At 34.9% G+C, this 20,429-nt stretch overlaps 1 long non-coding RNA gene across 1 annotated transcript; it reads left to right on the top strand.

The window, feature by feature from the left end:
- The first annotated feature begins 16,716 nt into the window (after window positions 1–16,716).
- On the top strand, window positions 16,717–18,192 carry LOC116173121. The gene is made up of 3 exons (XR_004145877.1): window positions 16,717–16,789; window positions 16,841–17,052; window positions 17,110–18,192. It is a non-coding gene; the product is annotated as an uncharacterized LOC116173121 (long non-coding RNA).
- Window positions 18,193–20,429: the final 2,237 nt, after the last annotated feature.

The following is a 20,429-nucleotide window of genomic DNA, read 5'->3' as shown; positions in this document are numbered from 1 at the left end:
CGCGTAGATCTCCGCTAACCTGTTAAAACAACGTTAGAAAAAAGAAAGAGAAAAAAATATTCTTGCTAATGACGTATCACATGACCTACGTTACCATTTAAAAAATTCAAAATGGAGGCCGCACAAAAAAAATTTTTTAACCTCAAAATATGTCTAATAATTTCAAATAGAATTCTTGTGTATATCTTGAGGGGGAGGGTTTTCGTTCTATCTTTAATCGCAAACCGAGTTTATCGGGTTAAAGAATACTTTGTATAAAGGTGACTGTGACAGGAAATCAATGACAATTGCATTGGGAGGGGGGGGGGCAAATTCATAACTACCCCTTAATTTTACAAATAATTATTTTTTCACAGAGCGACCGATTGCGTTTGGATTGCGCATGTTTTCGCCTCGAATACCTTCTTTTGCACCTCCGCCGTTTTTCAGTTATTCCAAATACAAAATGATATACTGCCCCCCTCCCCTCCCCCGCCTCTATCTTTCATATATGAGGTTTTTTCCAACGATCGTGTTCGCTTGTTTCGCTCATGGTTGCGCGCCGAATACCTTTGTATAGCCCCCGTCGTTTTTCAGGTAAGTATTCCGAATGCAAAATTCCATACTGTTCCCCCAGTCCATAGAGTTCCCCCGATGAAATTTAATTTCAGGAACAATAAAATTATGTTCGTCCATTTGAAGGATGATGCAAGCAAATAATTGATACATACTAAGAAGATCTCATGGAACTTGCCACTTAAGACACTGTCAACTTGGCGCTATCCAAATGTATAGTCTGCATTTTGTTAAATAAATATTAGCGAAATAACAATTAATATTAAAAAAAAAAAAATAAATATACAAATTATAATAATTAAATCTAGAGAGCGACAGTCGGCGGAACGAAACAAACGGTCGGACGGACTGACTCGAGCGCCAACAAGCGAACGGCCTCGCACCCGGTCGAGACCGGCGGTAGCAGTGGTCTTGCGAGTTGTCGAGTGTGACCCCAACCGGAGAAACGGTAGCTCCAGGAATCGTCCATAAAATGGCAGCAGTCACTTCGGAAAACTAAATAGTTATTTACATAAAAGTCCGGAAAATGACACATTACTGGCGAGGAAATGTTGAAGTGCGAAACCCGTTTGGGTTCGAGTACTTTCCGAGTCAGGTAATGTCATTTTACCTACGAGTTTTGTATTAAATTTGACTCGAAATCGTATTTTATCATAACATTTCAATTTTTATATTGAACTTTTGCTTAATTTCAATTTGTCAGTGATGACAGGAGTCAGTATAGACGTTTAGCAATGTCACAGATGCGGCCGGTGTAGTGGCAGGTGCGACCTGTAAAGTTACAAGCGGCAGGAAACGTAGTCTGCTCTGCCTATCATGGAAACTAAAATTTCCGGACAAAAAGTAGGCATGAAAATGAATGTTTCATGACGATTTTGGGTAAAAAAAATTACGGCACACTTGCTAGCGGAAATAAAAGCAACAAAACATAAAATGACGGGAAAGCAATTGCGGGAAAGCGAAAAATATCCCCTCCTTATAATTAGTGAAACGGAAAATAAAAAAAGCTTACCTTGAAATTAATGGAAACAGTAGGAAAAGTTCGCTAAAAGCCAATTCCAATAAATACGGTGAGGCAATTTAATTGCAAAGCCAAATGAAACGGTACGAATGCAAAGAAATGTAACTGGCGAAAGTGCAAAAAAAACTAAAGATTTAAAAAGGATTATAACGCCCAAAAAGCAAAAGCAGATAATTTAAATACGATACGGTTGCAACAGTATATTTAACGGCAAAGCTCAAAAATTTCGGTACTTACAAAACGTGGCTTGGGAAGATGCAAAAGTAACAAGACACTCAGTAACGAAGCGCCTAACTTAAAACGCTTCCAGATACCGGGTGTTCAACAAAGCCGGTGGACTCCACACATATACGGTGTGGTCATAACTTCGGGTATGCAACTTCAAGGTGGAAAGCGGGTGCTTGGTTACATCACGTCAAAATTGGTGCAGGATAAGGGATGGAACTGCTACAGAGAAGAAACACTGACATAAAAGACCTAACAATATATTATAAGTATTAATTATCCTTCTATTATGAAGGAATTCATCTCCGTGAAAGTTGAAATTCATGTAGAACCATTTAAAATGGTAGTGGTGGTAATTGTAATCAATTTTATTACTTTACCGCTCACCAGGAAACATATACCACACTTCCGAATTTGAAACTGCCAGAATTCACTATACTTGTCTAATGTTCTATGGTGGTGGTATGTAAAATATAGTAGGGATGGATGACATTAATATTTATGATACAAACCTAGACATTTTTAAGTCTAAACAAGAACCAACTTGACGTAAATGCACACCACTTGGTTTTATTGAACTATTTATAAATGTAAACGATTTCTTCTATACTGAACATTAACACTTTCGTTTCGATTATGCTTAGCTTGACATTCATTGCATCAGATTCCATTTATTTTACTTAACATTGTACCTGAACTTGTTTTTCTGTACAACTTATTCACTAATATAGATAATTAATACGCTTTGTCGCCCAGACATTATTCTTCGCGAAAGATGTTAACGAATATAAAGATTTCTTATTTTTATTTCAAACTCCATGGGGTGTTTTAAGATTCGATAAAAAGAGAATATTTTAAGGCATCTGATTAAACGATCTAATCAATAAATAATTCATGTTTTGACAATTCATGTCAAAGTAATCTACAGTGAACATGCATGCATACATATGACCCATTGAGGTAAGTCGATTTATTAAAATTAAAATCGTGACCAAAATAAATGTAACCGTTTAAGTAGTGGAAACGCAAACGTAATTCATAATATTTATTTTTGATTAAATGATAAAGTCATTGTAATCCGGATTCGTCTTTTGTGAAAGACTTTAAAAGGAATAAAATAAAAATGGTTGCGAATTCTACAAGTTAACTGGAGAAATTGTGGCGAGCATTACTTTTGTTTAAAAATCAGTTACAAATATATAGCTCGTGTCGATTACAGATTGACATCTAAATAGAGACGTACGAATCAATTCATTACCTTGTTCGAGGAAATAATACAACGTCTAAGCAGATATATGGTTAAATAACATTCCTTGTACATTGATTGTTAAACTCAATACATGCTACGCTACAAATGCATAGCGTACATCTTACCTAATGTTACCGCCGTTGCAATCCTTTAAAATCAAAAGAAAAATAGAGAAAAACTTAACACACAAATGATGTGTCAACACAAACCAATCTGTTTGAAAAGAATAAACGAACGAGCAACAATAACGCAGTGTCGGATACAAAAAGAGGAATAATTAGTTCAAGTTGAATAATCTTACCGTAAAATATCCTGCAGAGTAGTTTAAAAAAGCGTATATCTTATTACAAAATGGATATAAAGGAAACTATTTAGTATTTGAATACATGTTTGATTAGTTATTGGATCAAGATTAATTATTACTAGTATAAGTATATCGTTTTATCGTCGCCAGAGGGAAGGGAGATAAGAAACGCCGGGATTAATGGCCACAAATGAAAGCTTCAATTATTAATGTTAATTAATATGTCAAATGAAGAATAATCATGAATCTCCATAAATTCCTTTTTACCTTAGATCATAATCATTAACAATAGACGCTAAGTATTTCGTTTTAATGTTTTTAAAGTGATTGTGTAAATAAAGTTTGTTTAATGTTTCTTGGAATTAAATAAGATGTTTGTTTTGCGGCTCATTAAGCAAATCAAAGGAATATTTGGGAAATATTACACGGATCGGACTCGTAGTTGACTGTATGAAAGGTATTGCATATAAATGAGAAAATATGACTAAATTGTTATAAGCAATTGTGTCACGAGTTGGGTTTAGATTTTTAATTGCAAAATTACCAAAGTCAAATACAACATTCGTTTTTTGAATATCAAGTATGGAAGTTGGTTTTGAAATAAAATATGTTATTGGTTATTGAAAGGAAAGTTTCTATATTTCCCTGTGTCTAGTTATACTAGTGCGTGTACTTTTTTTTTAAACTGTTAGATAGAAGATAAGGTCAAATTTATTGTTTCTAACAAGCTTAATAGTCGGGCGTGGCAGCGATTCGGAAGTAAGGAAACGCTTACAATAAAAATCAATTTACGTTGTGCCATTTTTGTTGAAACTTGTTGTTTTTCACCGAGAAAACATTTCAAAGTGCGGTCTTAACTCTATTTATTATTTATCTATTGGACTCTGCAGTCTTTGTGGGTACATGATATTTTTTCAGGTTTCAACCACGTATCCTTCGTAAACTCCTGTCGACTCGCCAGGCATCACCTTTGGCAAACGACAGCCCCAATGTCAATCAGTGATATTCATGTAGAAGTAGACATAGGGATTTCCTATACGAATTTCCTATGCCTACTTTTACATGATAAAAACGGTGCCTTGAAAATGATCTCATTAATTAAAGCAATATCAAGTTTAATTACGAAAGTAAAAAAAGATACAATACATACATATCATATGTTATACGTACTAAATCTGCAGAGGTCCACAGTCGGTGCGAATTTCTTGAGCGCCACCAGGAGATTATATAAATCTAAAAGCAAAATTACGGCACATGGAAACAATAATCGTTTTCCAAAACGGAAATGGAACGGAAGCACTAAAGTATCTACTGGGGAAAAGCAAAGCTTAAAGGAAATACAAATATTCCTACCTACCTTGGAAGTAAAACGGTGAGGTTATTTAAGAAAACTAGATGAGGCTTAAATGCACATTTTGTACAACAAAGCAAAAGCTAAAACATCACCTTTAATTCACGTGCTTACAGAATTTTATAGAATTTTGCAAATTCGGAAGGAGAACGCTGGACTTCTCCAGAAGCACGGCGAAACCGTATGATAACGCTCAAAATAAAAACTTCTTTAGTTAATTGCTCAGCTCCCTGTCATCCTAAAAATATGGGAAACGACTCAAACATTTTGATTAATTAGCGCGCTTTCAGTGATACTAAACACAGCCTAATCAGACGCCGTTTGCTGCAACACATCTAATTAGATAATTATGCTTTCTGCTAGCTACATATATAGCTTAAAGGTTTTAATAGCCTTTTTGTTTCGTTGAAGGAAACCAGTGATACACCACGTTTCAATCACCAGTGTTAATTTTTGAAAAACAATTAAAAACTCTTAGGAGTAGTGTTCTAGGCACTATCAGTACATATTCAACTAGCAGAAAGTGCAATGAGTGTATTAGGGTTTTAAATTAGTGGTTAACTAGTTGTTAATTGGTCGGTAATTACATTGTGTTCCCTCACAATTTGAAATTATGTTAATCTGAAGAACACTATTTACGAATACTACAAACTACAATTATAAAACCGTGAAATAACTACGATTTGTACACAATAAAGATAGTAATAAGGAAAAATAAACCGTTTTTAGTATAATTTTTATAATAATCAAAACAAGGGGCTTGGCAAAATAAAACGAAACGTAAACGTGGGTGAAGCTGACTCAACACTTCACAAATTATACAGTATACAATTACACATCCGATGCAGAGTAAATACTAATTTGCACACCTTTGCGTGGGAGGACATTATTACATTACGACGTAGCATTGTTCTTTCCTCTTTTCCTCTGATGTCTATTGATCTTGGAAGTACATATAATTTAAAACTGACAAGATAAAGATTTATTATACTAATGAAACGAACTAAGATGTAAATATTATCTACGCGTAGATACGTGCTTTTCTATAAACGGGATTCGGGATTTTTTATATCAAATTGACCAGGATTCATTCGCATACACTCACTTCTTTGTCTACAGAAAAATATAATTTGAAATAAAACCTACTTCATTCTACAGCAACCCAAATCTGAAAAAAAGACTACAATTATTCTGTTTATGGTTTTTCCACGTCTATTTGATTTTACCCTTTTATTGGGTTGTTTCGTTTAAAATTTTCCTGCTCTAAAAAGCATTCAATTTCATTTTCAAATTTCTTTTAATTCATCATTTGGAATTTTGGAGCAATAAAACCGAGGATGGAACCACTTGGATCATCATACCTGCATCTTCATGTATATTTCCTTAGAAAGATCAATTCTCATCCTAATTCGAAATAATGCATGATCCTGAAATGGAATATTCATCACAAAAATTGTAAAGTATGAAATTCGTTATGCATAGCCTATAGTTAGTTATAGCTGAATTAGCATAGCGAAAACAACAGTATGCGTAAAAAATTGTTGTAATGTTTCTACATTAAATAATGTTTTTCCGTGGACTAACGGGCGTAACTGTAGTTGCAACAAAGTTGGTTTAAACATTGATTTATTGTAAATAACTTTGACCTACGTAATGTTAAAATAGCAATAAACTAAACGGCTAAATAGATACATACTGCACGTAATAAAATTTGAAGGAAAAAGATAAATTTTAAGTGCCCGCTGAGATTTCCTCATCAACACAACAATGAATATTATTTGTATTTACGGTTTTTATTAGCCACTTAATTGGTTTTTTGGTTATTCATAATTCAAATTATGGTTTACATAAATCTTATTCCCTATCTCTATTTTTAGGGCTACCGTTCAATGCAGTATTGCAGTCTTCGTAATCGCGATGTTTCACTATTAATGTGAAACCTCTCATTTATAGAATCTTGAAATTTAAACTAGCGACGTGCCCCGACAATTAAGCTACTTAAAATGAATTTTATCCTCCATTGTTCAAAAAGTAAAGTTTCTTACAATCTGAAATGATACTAGTTCTAAGGATTTTGATACGCTATTAAACCAGCTCGGTGAAAAACCGTCGCGAACAATTTCTGCATATTCCGTAGGGGTAAACAGATAGGGACCGTTCAGACTGGCGTTCAAATTGCAAGTTTTTTTAATTTTGTAGCCTTTCCGGTTATATCTGAAGTTGACTTAGTAATTTAAACGAGATGCTTCATATTTTATCCAATTTTTAAGTCTACGTAACATTTGAACTAAATTTTGTGTTATATCCAAAACGTTTTTGAATCATTTGGGTTTTTTGAATTGTTTTCAAAATATGTTCCTTCAGTGAATAAACTGCCTTTTATTGGCCAAAAGAGATTATTACTCTTATTATTATTTGATTAATTCGGTCTAACCTAATATGCAACAAAATATATTGTTGTGTAAACTGCAGGGGGACTCGTTTCTCTAGATTGAAATAATACCGAAAGTGAGAGCGAGCCGCCCTGTAGTGAAAATTTAAGTGTTGTCAACGTAATTTCCGATTCCCGTACGTAAAATGTTTCACTTTATTTAATAGCAATTAGAGGGCTTTATTTACTAACAACGTCATGTGCGAGATAACGAAGATAAACGAAGATAATTTTCACTGTTTGATTTTACAGATTTACGTACCCAACGAGCAGCTGAGTCGATTATTATGCGAATAGATTTCTAAAAAGTTTAATGTGAGTTATTTGATGACTACATATCAGTTGATATTTTCAATTTTATACGACTTCTGGTTATACCGAAGGTTGGTAGTGATTTAATTATTTTTTCAGAATTTGCTTAAATAAAGCTTAGGCGTTACCTAAAGCCTAAAAGAATTAGTGCACACTATTGGAGGGACGGACGGCAAACAACACAAAATTATAAAGGGCCTGATGATCCTTTATAAATAAATTATTGTTTCAACCCCCATACGTCCGATACATGACTGTTAGATATTGATGGGATTACGTATACAAGGAGTTCTAAAAACGGATTTTGTGAATGTGTCGTGATGCATAGTCTATTCAAAGCGGTGACAAATGAAACCCTACATTACTTCTCTCGTTAGACGGTAATCGGAGGTCATAAGTTAAAATAGGTGGTTAGAAACGCGTGACTATTTGCCAATTCTCTGATTAACAATGAGCAAATATTTTTTGTAACCTATTCCTAATGTAATGCCTCTCCAGTGTTTGCAGAGAACTCGAGGAAGTGTAAGTAAATAACCCGTTAGATTAGGATGTGGTAATGAGAATCTTAGATACACATGACATCTACTTGCATTACAAATGAGAACTACTTTTGTTTGTGATTTAATTTTGCGCGTTTATAAAAACTTATGATTTATTGACACGATTTGATAGTAGCATTAAGTTAAGACCCAATTAGTTATGATTTATTAATGAAGGATTTATTATGCCGCAATAATAGTTTTGCATTTAAATGCGAGTGCTTGATAAGATTTTCAAAAAGAAATGAAATTAGACGTCTAACATTGCATTTTTGCAATATGCAAATGGATCGGCCGCTCTAGTCTACAAACGTCAATTTTATATCTATATCGATTTATTAGTATTACTTGAGCTTACAGAATAAAACGAAAAGTTAACAAACGATATGTTTGTACCATTTCTACCCTCTACAAACGCAAAAGATAAAGATAGGATAAGTGAACTTTGAAGAATTGTTCCAACGGTTAGAGGTGACAATCTGGATGGATACCATTAACCTGCTTATATTAAAATAATAATAATAAATGGACAAATGTTTTTTTGTAAAAACTTTCCATTTTACTTTTCTATACTTTACTGTAAAATTTATATTAACGACAATATAAGCTAAACCTCTCGCCAGGAAAGATTGCCGGTCACAGAACACTTGATCCCGATCTACGATCTATGTTTTTCTAAAGATGTAAGCGACTTCCGGGATAGAATCGCGTGTCAATGTTGAACAAAAAGACTTTTCGTTCAACATTAGCACGATCCTATTCTGGAAGTCGCTCGCATCTTAAGAAAAACATAGATTATCCATCGACACAAGGTGTGCTGTGACCGGCAATCTTTCCTGGCGAGAGTTATATATTCCATATTAAACCTGTATATAATATTTTTAATTTTGTAAATTTAATGGACATTTAAATCTTACAAACACCTTTTGAAAATCGATTAGTAACAATTACTTGAAAAATAATAATGATTTACTTTGCGAGTTCGCGTATTCTTGACATCGCGCTAATTACTTTAGCTTTAGCTGCTGAAAAAAGGAAAACAACAGACCATTTCTTAAAAATCCCTTCTGTAAAACGTTTTTGTGTCCTTTGGCCACAATTCATTTGATATATGTGATACAATACTAGCAATAATAGCAACAAAGTTTCTCGCATGGTGAATTTTACTCCGCGCGGATAATAAATCCACGATTTTGTAGGGCCTGTTAAAACTACACTAATACCAGCTAATAAGGCATTATACATATACGCATAATTGGGGAAACATATAATTCTAGTTTAAAAGACCTATAAAAAAAATATGATTGTGTAAAAATAGAAAAACCCGGATATACGATCATCTTTTCATCTTTAAGGCTTTAAACTTTAAAACAAATTATTCCCAATGTTATTAAAAATTAACGAACACCATAATTTGATTGTATGTACTATTGGCAAGCTCTAATTGGAATTTCGTGGTTCTATGTTGAACGGATCCGGAGTAAAAAAAATAGTGGAGCCGCGCACGGATTTTCCATAAGCCGTAATGTACTTCATATGCCTGTAAGTATCGTAGGCCTCGCCCGGGCCGTTCGGTAGGTCCAGTCCGGTCCTGGTTTTGGGGATTAACTAATCAGAATTTTCACCAATTTGGATTGTACTATTACATAGTACCGTACTGACTTGTTTATTGTTGTTACAAGTAGCAAATATTGACTCTTTTAAACTTGTATCGGCAAAGCTCAAACTTAAAAGTGAAGTGTAAAAAATACGATTGCGGTTAATCCAAAATCATATTTTGACGTTAACGAGAAATGTATTTTGGTTTTTCTCATTATTTTTTGTAAATTTCCTACGGAATGGCCAAACCACAAATCAACTCGCTTTAATCGAACAGACCTGACACAAAATGCCTTTAACTTTAACACACTGCACGCTGCCGTTTTCAGCTCTTATCTAAAATCAGAAACATTTGAATGCAGTTGCTGATTTGTGGAGTGATGTCTGGTCAACCAAATTGACATTGTAGGTAGCTATAACACAAAACGACCAAAAAATGATAACGATTCAAATAAATATTTTCCGAGAACTTTGAATTTATTTATTCCTAAATCAATTTTGTCGATAAAAATGCGGTAGTAAGTGTATTCTTCAGTGGAAAGGATAGGTACGTAGAAGAGGCGCTGCCGTTATTACACCTTATTAAAAACGATAAAACCGTACGTGATGCGTGCTGAATTTTAATTAGGTACCTATAAAGCTTTTCGTAAATCTCAAAGGTGTAACCTTATACGTCGTTTTCTTTCGTCACATTTCAGGTACCTACTTTTTGTTCGTGGACGGTAAACTAATTTTATTATAATAGATTTTAATCCAAAATAACGGCTATCTTAAGACAACTTTTTTAGATCCCCAATCGCGATCTTACCTATACGGAGGAAACGTAAAAGCGTTTCGGAATACCCGGCTATTTCGTAATGATAACTATGGTGGAAACTTCGCTTGTGGGTGACTGAAAAGATAATTAATGCACTATTAAAATAGAGTAAATGGCCCTTAAAATGGAAATACAAGTTTTAAGTGTGGAAATTTTATTTCTGAATTTACCTAAATCGTAATCTTTACGCATCGCTTTGTTTTGTGGCACCGCTTTTTGTGCTCAGCTCACCATGGTAAGGTAACTCGATCCTGGACCATTCACTCTGTATCGTTTAAAATACAGGAGTTTTCATCGAACAAGGAAAAAGTGTGCAGAGCGCGCGATCTCATGCTGATTAACGGAGAGCTCTTTTATTTTCAAAATGAGACAACCGTCATAAAACCTAATAATTAAAAAGCACCTATCGTTAAACAGGTTCGAGCTGTTTTATTATATGTTAGTATTTAATTCGTATTTATATTGAATAATAATTGGTTTATTACCATTGCAATGATATCAAACAGGATGTGCGTGTATTTTTGTTGAAACGTTTTAAAATAAAACTTTAAATATCGTTAATCTTTACATTGACACAGATGAGGTTGAACGACTTCAGCAAATAATTTCAAATGCAACCGGTCACGGTAATATATTTTTCTGCGGTAATTACATCATAATTGATAATGCCATCTGCAATAGTGTAAATATTTATGCATGGTGGTTTCGTTATTTATCTGACGGCAGTGTGAATTCAAACGAGAGGGATTTTGACGAAGAGAAGACAGGCTGAACTCAAAAATTCTATTTATCAGGAGGCCCTTTTTACTTGTTAACAGGGATACGGAATGCTTAATTTGGGTTACAAAATAATGCCTTCGTAGCTACCATCCTTTTCAACCCAGCTTAGTAGAACACTGGACCCCCTCCCCCCTCCCCCTGATTTGGGTCGATCGTAGCTTTGGGTTTTCAGAACTTGTAAAGGTTTTCGAGTTTTTGCCATTTTGTAGGCCAATAAAAAGGATTAATGCAAATGTTTCTGTCTCTAAAATAAATGTTTAAGTGTAAGAAGATATTTGAAATAGTCTTCGAGTATTTTTCTCATAGAAATGGTTACGAAAATGCGTGATAGTCGAATGATAAACTCGGCCAAGTTCGTTTGGCAGCCAATTCGATTAACGTATGGGGTTGGGGGGTAAACTAGAAGCATAATGATTATAGTTTAGTCTCTTTGTTTTAGTTACTAGCAGTCTCGGCGAACTTCGTACCGCCTTTGAGTAATCCCGTTACCGTTTATCGAATTTCGGAGAATTTCAAATCTCTCTTCGATTGTAAAACATAAAATCCTGTTCACGTTCCCGTTAAAATTTCGGAAAATGTTTTTATTTGTTACTCAGTTGTAAACGTTGATTAACAAGACAAAACGCAAACGGGTAAACGTCATCTTTAAACGCTACTGACTTGTAAAACTGACAGCTGACGTGTAAAAATTTTACAAGTTAGTAATCTAGTAATTTCATTGGCCAGAATTAATGCGAAATCTCTGTTACATGGATAATATGATATTTTAGACATTTCTTCGAGATCAATTTAAGAACTAATTATTTACGTTTGCAAATGAGTAACAAATAAAATATTGTACATTATACGCCAGGTAATAGTTTTTACTGGCTCTAGGAGATGGCAGGCTCGCCTGACGGCTCGCCATTCAACTTCTCCTATCGCCAGTAAAAACTCACTTACCTGGCTAATAATGTAAAATACTATAATACATCAGAAACCTGCATGCATAATTTATTGATACATTTGACCGTCGACAGTTTGGATTCTTGTCCATCAGCCGTACAATCTGACAAAATTTGTCTAGCGCCGTAGTATCGTAGATCTCGCTTTGACGCCATCTGGTATCTGGCGATTTAAAATGACGGAAAAAAGAAAAATTGTTTTTTACATCTTTCCGTAAATTTTTTTAGAAATTTCGGCGATTAATTTTTAGTTATACAGGGTGGCACAACGACAACGAAACAGACTGAATAACTCGTAACAAAATAGTTTTGGAAAAAAACCCAAAAACATGTCGATTTTGGTTACAAAGGGATCATCTTTTATTCAAAAATTTACACCGCTGCTACATCATTAGAAAGGGCTCTTAATTTCCTACACACCTATGGTTTAGTTTTCAAATTCGAGCGACTCCTTTGGAAGATACACTTGATTGTAGGGCTTAGGTAAATACAACAAACTACCTATGTAACATAAATACGCCTGGTTCACTAAAATAAGGTCGTACCAGTATAAAACGAAGACAAAACGTAGGGCATATCATCTAATTCATCAGTTGCTCATATTAAGGATGCCTTTAGAAGGTTTTAAGAGTATAAAGGGTAATTACTCATGGTTTATGGTTCTTCGGGATTGTGTTGTGTAGCTAATATATATTTGTAATGAACGTGTTCAGTAGATATACCAGAGGCGCAACTAAGGGGTGTTAGCCGGGTCCCCTCACCCACCTAGGGAAATTTTGGCACTGTGGCGCCTTTTTGAAAGTATTTCTAAAGTGATCATTAGGGCGTCGTTTTGAAAGTCGTTTATATTTCCATGTTAACATCAAATGCCTACTTTCAAAAGACAAAATCTCTTCTGAAGGGCGCCTAATTTTATGCATCCAAAATAACTTTTTAAAACAAATAAACATCTGGCTGTCATATTAATTAATTTGAATCATTGAAATAAAAGACTAAGGAAGGAGCTTATGTAGTATTAGCTAGGATCCTATTAGGATTCTCAATATGGCGGACGTTCATACGCGCAGTGGCGTACACACATTCAATATATTTAATTTTTTGGGGGATAGTACTGAAATTACATACATTTTACTACAGACCGATTCATCGCTTCTTTTATAAACGAAATCCATCTATCTCGCCATTCACTGTATAAAGGAAATGTGAAAAGTAGATGTATTTCAAAAAATTGCTATGGCAATGAATCTGTATCACAACCTGCAAAATGAATGAAATTAAGTATCGTGAAAGAAAACCAATCCAACAAATCTCTTACGCTCTTTAAACTGTTGCCGGCACTATACCAATTGACAATATCAACTATTTCCGCAGTTGAATACATCGCACACGAACGAAAATAAAAATAAGGAAGCTAACGCAACGATATTCAAATTAATTAATGAGACGGCCAATCTTAATTTGTTTTAAGAAATCATTTTGGTTGTATGAAATTAGGCGCCCTTCAGAAGAGATTTTGTTTTGCAACAGTAGACAGACATAGGGAAAAACAATATACATAAATCCCTATGTCTACTTCTTAATAAATAGCACTACATACTGAAAGTTCCATCATCATTACAGCAACGCTACTGTAAGTACCTAGAAAAATGGCACTGCATTTTTAAGGTAAGTAAGCAGTGGTGAGTGGCGCCTTTTTCACCAATCCAGTACCTGCCTGTTCCCGGAGACTAGTTGCGCCACTGAGATATACTATACCGAACCTCGACCTTTCAAGGTCACTCGCGGTCTGGTGGTCATCTTCAAAAGTGGGTTGAGGTGAAAAATGCGTTCCACGTGGCGATGTCCTTGGAAAGTAGGCTTTCAAGGTCATCGGGGGCCAATCGCCCCACTTGTTTATATTATCATATTTCTCTTTCAATGTTACCAATGGTCAATGACACCATTTTTGCGGTGCCACTCTACTCACAAGGTCATCAAGGTCAGTGTTCTGTCAAAGTTCTCATTTTTGTAGTCATATTTGATTTTCAAGGTCAACGGCCCTATGTTTGTGGTGTCGTATTGCAAAGGCTATCAAAGTTCAATAACCTCCAATTTTTTTGCGGTGTAATATTCCATTGTCAGGTCATCACAGATCAATGGCTCTGTTTCTTGTGGTGTATATTTCGAGGTTGCCACATTTTATTCCCAAGGTAATTAAAGATCAATTTCAGATCATTTTTTTACAATGATTTCAAGGTAATCAAAGTTATTTCTTTTTCAGTTTTGTGGTGTCGTATTTCATTTTCAAGGTTATCAAAGTTCAATTGTTTCCATTTTTTTGGGTGTAATATTCCATTCTCAAGGTTAAGAAAGGTCCAATGACAATTTTGTAACTGATTCTATTTTTAATATCAATGTCATCAAAGACCAATTACCGGATTCTTGTCATATCTTATCTTATTTCAAAGCTCAATAACCCCAATTTTTGTGGTGTATTATATTTGCAAGGTTATCAAAGTCCAAAGACCTACCATTTTTTGTTGTGTAATATTTCATTTGCAAGGTCATTAGAAGGCAAAAACACTATTTTTGTGGCGCTGTATTTCATTTTGAAGGTTATCAAAGTGCAATAACTGCCATTTTTTGTGGTGTAATATTCAAAGTCAAGGTCAACAAATGTCAATAACCCTCATTTTTGTTCATGTATTTTTATTTTCAAGGTCATCAATCTCCTCACTAATCTTATCTAATTTTCAAGGTTATCAAAGTTCAATGATCTGCAATTGTTTGCGGTGTAATGTTCCATTTTTATCAGAGGTCAATGGCTTTATTTTTGTGGTGTCGTTATTTCATTTTCAAAATTATCAAGGTTGAATGACCCCCATTTACGTAAAAGCTTGAATATTTATTTGAATTATTTGTCATTTGGCACCCTGTATCCTTCAATGGACTCGCTCAAATTTGAAAACATAGGCGTGTGAGAAATAAAAAGCCTTTTCCAATGATGTGTCACTCGACCCAATGTTCAATTGAGGCTTATGGTTTGACGCCTGAGTTGTAAATTTTTAAGTAAAATTTCTGCTTGCTGGTCTTTTGGTCGTCTGATAACACCCTAGCGCACAATAAATTATCTCTAAATCTTCGGTAACAATGCAAAACAGAACATTAGACGACAAACTCAGTTCATCGCCGCCGGTCAGAGTCGAAAAATTGTCGAATACAAGCCACATTGCTGTCGGTTTTGCTGGTTGACGGCCGTCAAGAGCCTTTGAAACTCAAGTCAGAAAACATGTTGCTATTACCTTCCTCCAAATCGACACGGCTCAAAGGGCCGATTTTACAATGCAGATATATACCGAGCATAAGCTGTCGACGGCTGTGTTGGTTCCCATTGCGTCATCCAATGGGATACTTGTTTCTATGGCAGTTATTCCAAGGATATCTTATTCTGCGTAAACCTAATTCATCGACATATAATATAATAAATGGACTGAGCTGCCAATGCGTAGCACGGATACTGCAGGTGAGAGAGAAGGGAAAACTAAGAGGGCAAGCTGTCTCTTACGGTTACACATCGGATTGGTTCTATTAACAGAAGCGATCGCATTCAAATTAAACTGAAATTCGATGGTCTAATTATAGAACCGGCCCTAAATCACTTCGTGAAGTCTTGATTTAATTAATTTGAAGTAAGACGGTTGTATCCTGTCAAACAATAAAGTACAGAACAATGTTTGACAAGAACACGTCTCGGCAAATCATCCTCGTCTAACAGGGGTAGCATGCCAAGATTGTAAAGGGAAGTTCCCATTTCCTTGAAACTACTGGTCGATTCAAGTGTGAATAATTTATAATGCAATTACATAAGCGCAATTGCAGTACATACCAAATCAAATTTTTGATATATTGTGCTTCCTGGGACATAAAATACGTAATATAAGCAACGTTGCTGCAAGTTTAAGATCGTCGGCAGAATCTTAATGTTACAAGAAGTAAAAGTCACTTGACTATATGAAAAGAAACATAAAAAAGTAGTTAATAAGTACAAGTAGGTATATGAAGACTAATCTAAATTTCAAAACGCAACAGTACATTAACAAGTTTTGCAGGTTGACAGTAAAGAATTTGAAATATTACCTACCGTTGTAATAATTATAAATTTATAACATACGACATATTTCACTTTACTTTGTATATTTTGACAAAATTCGCAACTTGAATTTTCTATAATTAAAATTGACAACTAATACCAACTAGCGGATTTTTTCTGAGCAATCATCAGCAAACGTTCAAGATGTAAATAAAAGTAAGTGGGGAAAGGAGTGTTTACAACAATATTATATCCCCGGCTGTAGTGACGTAAATGTAATAATACTTTTTTTAATATTTTTTAATTACGTTTATCGCTAATAAATCTCGGAACGTCCATAAAGCTTTGATTGATATGATGACTCGTAAACGAAAAGAATAACTTCTTTATCCAGGAATATTAGTGATTGTGCAATTGCTATAACTTCTGAAAAGTTATTTATTACTGCATTTCACTATATTTTACAGGCAGTGTTAAAACTAAAAGTATGGTTGCGAGCGTTTTAGACTGTAGTCGCTTTAAAAAGGTAGAGTAACAGCCAGCAGATAACAAATTGTGCCCAGATAAACATTCAAATGTCAATTAATATTGGGGTACAAATGCGACCCTTTTAGTATTTTTTAGTAATTCAATTACGCTCGTAGAAGGACGGTTTTCAAGAACACTTTAATATTTGATTTTTAATTCATGAGAGTAATACTGGGAAATTGCGTTTAAAAGATAAAAAAAAACCTAGAAAATATAAACCAACTCTTAATTTTTGAGATCTTATCTACCAAGGTGACGTGAAGTTATATATATATTACAGAGTTTCCTATTGTTGTTGCTTCGCAGTCTACAAACCTAGGAAACTTTGGTATGATGTGATATTATAACATGAAGATTCCACCATTAAGAATAATTTTTATTTTAGAAAAGCATGGGGTAATCAAATTGCTATAGTGACGAGGAAGGGATAATAGCACAGTTGTATAGTATATTTACATCTGTGATAATAGCATACGAAAATTCAGATGAGCCTTTGCGAACAGACGTTTAATTGGAATCAAAGACGACAAGTTGTCATTTCGTTAGTGTACGAGGAACGTTTCAGGTCAAGAAATTGCATTTTAGAGGGTAGGTTAATAAAAACTTTTTTCAAATTTTTGGAGGAGCTATCCTGAAGTCCTGCGTATATATTATGGAACACCCTGTATATGCGTGACCGAATTCCTTATCTAATCCCAAAAGGTATGGAGGAGTAAATTTGCCTATGGCCCATTTTAAATAACTCAACGCCTTTACATTGCGTTACGCTAGGTGTGTACTTTCCATGGCCCATCTTTAAAAGAACACTCTGTATATAACTCGCAATGGATGGAGGTGTCAGGGTAAATGATGGAATGATTTCCCACACCCGATAACCTTAAGTATACTGGTACTGTAAAAAAAACCTAAAAATAACTCACTCGTATAACTCCCTCTTTAACGTAGGCAAACCTACCTCTTAAAATAATTCGCACAACAATCAAATTACAGTAACGAATTCACAGATACGTCAGTTCCACCTTCAACTGGCAGAAGCCTAAAAGAATGCACGAAGATAACGCCAATAATCAATATGGCCGTCTACTACCACGACGTGCGAGCTGCGTAAAAAAGTATCATAATCGAGATAAGTACACATTAGTACACTAAACGGAATGAATCGCCAAAAATAGCAAAGTTTTTCTTTAACAGGTAGCTACTTTATATCGGCGTACCGAAAAATAATTACCGAAAAGGGAGTGAAAAATTTTACACGTGTTGGGGGACCTGCGCGCCTTCGCGAATAAATTGCAGCGGCAGGTGGTGCCCCCTGTAAAGATGTTACGGGGGTTCCCCGACAAGTAAGAATACCGAGTTCTACGTAATGCAGAAAATAAATAATTACAACTTACACAATTGATGCTTTCCATAAAATTTTACTTTTTTGTTTTAATAAGTGGGTTCCGTTACATGGATATGATCTACAGTTCCACACAAAGTGCAAGAAAAATTTGTCTGTATTATCATTTTTAGTTATCAAAATTAGTATCCTAAAGCATGTGAGCATATACTCGTAGACTATAACGCGCTAGAAGGCTCTGGAAAGCATTAACTGTTGGTGCTTCCGGCAACCTCTTAAACATAGGAGATTGGGAAACAGTGGACGGCACTCTGGCGCGCTTCATTCAATTTTTTCTGGATCTTTGACAGACACTCCTTTTTGAACTTTCTAGGCACTTCGCAATGCTTTGTCAAGTTTTTCTGTATCAGAGGTTTCGACGCTTATATAGTTCTAGGGAGCGCACAAAAGGTTCTTGAGAGCTTAAGAAAAGGTTTATGGTGTTACATCTTTATAACTCTTTTTAAAAACGTCGAGTGTCGCCGAAGGGCGGTTTAGACCATTTCCAGAACTCATTGGGGATCTCACCAGAGCTTTCGATACACTTTTCATGGTTTTTAGGCTCTAGGATAGAGCTTAGAGGGACAATCCTGATGAAAAAATGCGTTTGACACCAAATAACGTTATTTGAATGGCTTTTCTTTATCTTCCGATTTACAAAATGCCCTACTGCGTTTCAATATTTCCAAGTCAACGCTGGACCACATTCCCAGCATCGGGAAATGATATTTAAAAAAAATTTTAAAAGTTTATAATTGAGACAAACGTAGATTTTATTAATTTTTTTTACAAAAAACCATGAAACACAAAATAGTGGCCGTTTTTCACCGTGTAAATGTGAGAGGCGTAAACAAACAGATTAATTAAATTACCCAGCATTGCCCAAGCAGGAATTTGCTTTTTGGAACGATTCCACTGAAAGATTTCCCGATTCGTTGTTCGGAATGAAACATGGGTTCTCCAGAATCGTACTGTACGAAGTATTAAACTAAGACATATTGTATATAGGTATAATCATTCTGGATCAAGTAATGGTTCTTACAGCTCAGGCTCAAGTATAATTTAAAAAATTGAAACCTGTGATGTGCTTCAATGGTATTCGGTTAGAATTATGAAGCCATTTGAAAACTGCATGGGAAGTGGTAGTATTCAGTAGGTTATAATAGAAAACGCGCGTACGAGACTATACGCTTCTTACCCAGAAAAGAATTTGTGTTCATTAGCAATAAAAATAAATCCTCCATCGACTTATTAACTCTAATAGTTTTAAAGTTGTCAATCTAGGGGTAATAAAAATAAAACTTATAAATATGTTGAGCCCGACAATAGTGAACAAAAAATACATAATAATATATAATAATGTTCATAAAGTCTGGTAAGTACCTAACCATAAAATGTAAAGGCCGCCTATGATTTACAATAGTAGTTGTCACAACGTGCGCGTCAGCGTATGCAAGATGTCGAGGAACATCAAGATGCTTGCCGCGTGTCCTTTTTTCAACTCATACGTATCTACCAATGCGGAATCCTCTAATCAGCGGTTTAAAACCCAATTGTCAATACTTCTGTTAAACAATACGAATAAAATTAGTATCGGCCATTACTCACGTTCGGAATAATAAGGCCGCGGATGGCATTCCGTTCTTTTTTTGCGCGTAGGGGTAACGTACTGCCCGTAATCTTTTCTAAGTTGACATGTGACTGAGTGCAAATAAACGAAGTATTATGCAAAACAATGGTAAATTATCACCATAAGGGGTCATTAATACTGCAGGATACATTAGTTGCGGCGCCGAATAACATGTTGAGAAGCGCAGGCTAATGGACAGCTATGATCAATAGTGAGTTGTGAACCTGTATTGTTTAAGTCAAGACTCGGGATGGCCGTGGGAAAAGCAAAGGTTTACCTAGATGCTGTAACCGGCAGCGATACATACATAGTAGCTTTGTTGACTTAGGAATCGATAGCAGGAAAAGAACGAAACGGAATGCTAGATCATGAAGAGATTTACCAATCCGACAATAAATATGTAGAATGTCGTGTTTATTTAATTTTTTAGAAATGGAATCTTTACCTTCACTTCTTTAAATTTTATTTTCTCGGGAAGGTATTCACGTATATACTTCAACAAGTACGTGAAATACATATTTTAATATATTTTGGAATAACCACCGCAATCAATCTCTCGCACAAATAATTTCCATGTGATTTTTATGTGGCATTCCAACAATAACTGTATAAGCTAAGACGAGATGTGTTCAATAAAAACCTCGTCCACAATGTGGTTATTAGCAAGGATATTTTTATTTGAGAAGTCCATTTGCAT

Source organism: Photinus pyralis, unplaced genomic scaffold (assembly GCF_008802855.1).
Source record: "Photinus pyralis isolate 1611_PpyrPB1 unplaced genomic scaffold, Ppyr1.3 Ppyr1.4_LG6, whole genome shotgun sequence".
Classification (NCBI taxonomy): Eukaryota; Metazoa; Arthropoda; class Insecta; order Coleoptera; family Lampyridae; genus Photinus; species Photinus pyralis.
The sequence above is the reverse complement of the archived record's forward strand: the minus strand, read 5'-3'. Positions and strand labels throughout refer to the sequence as shown.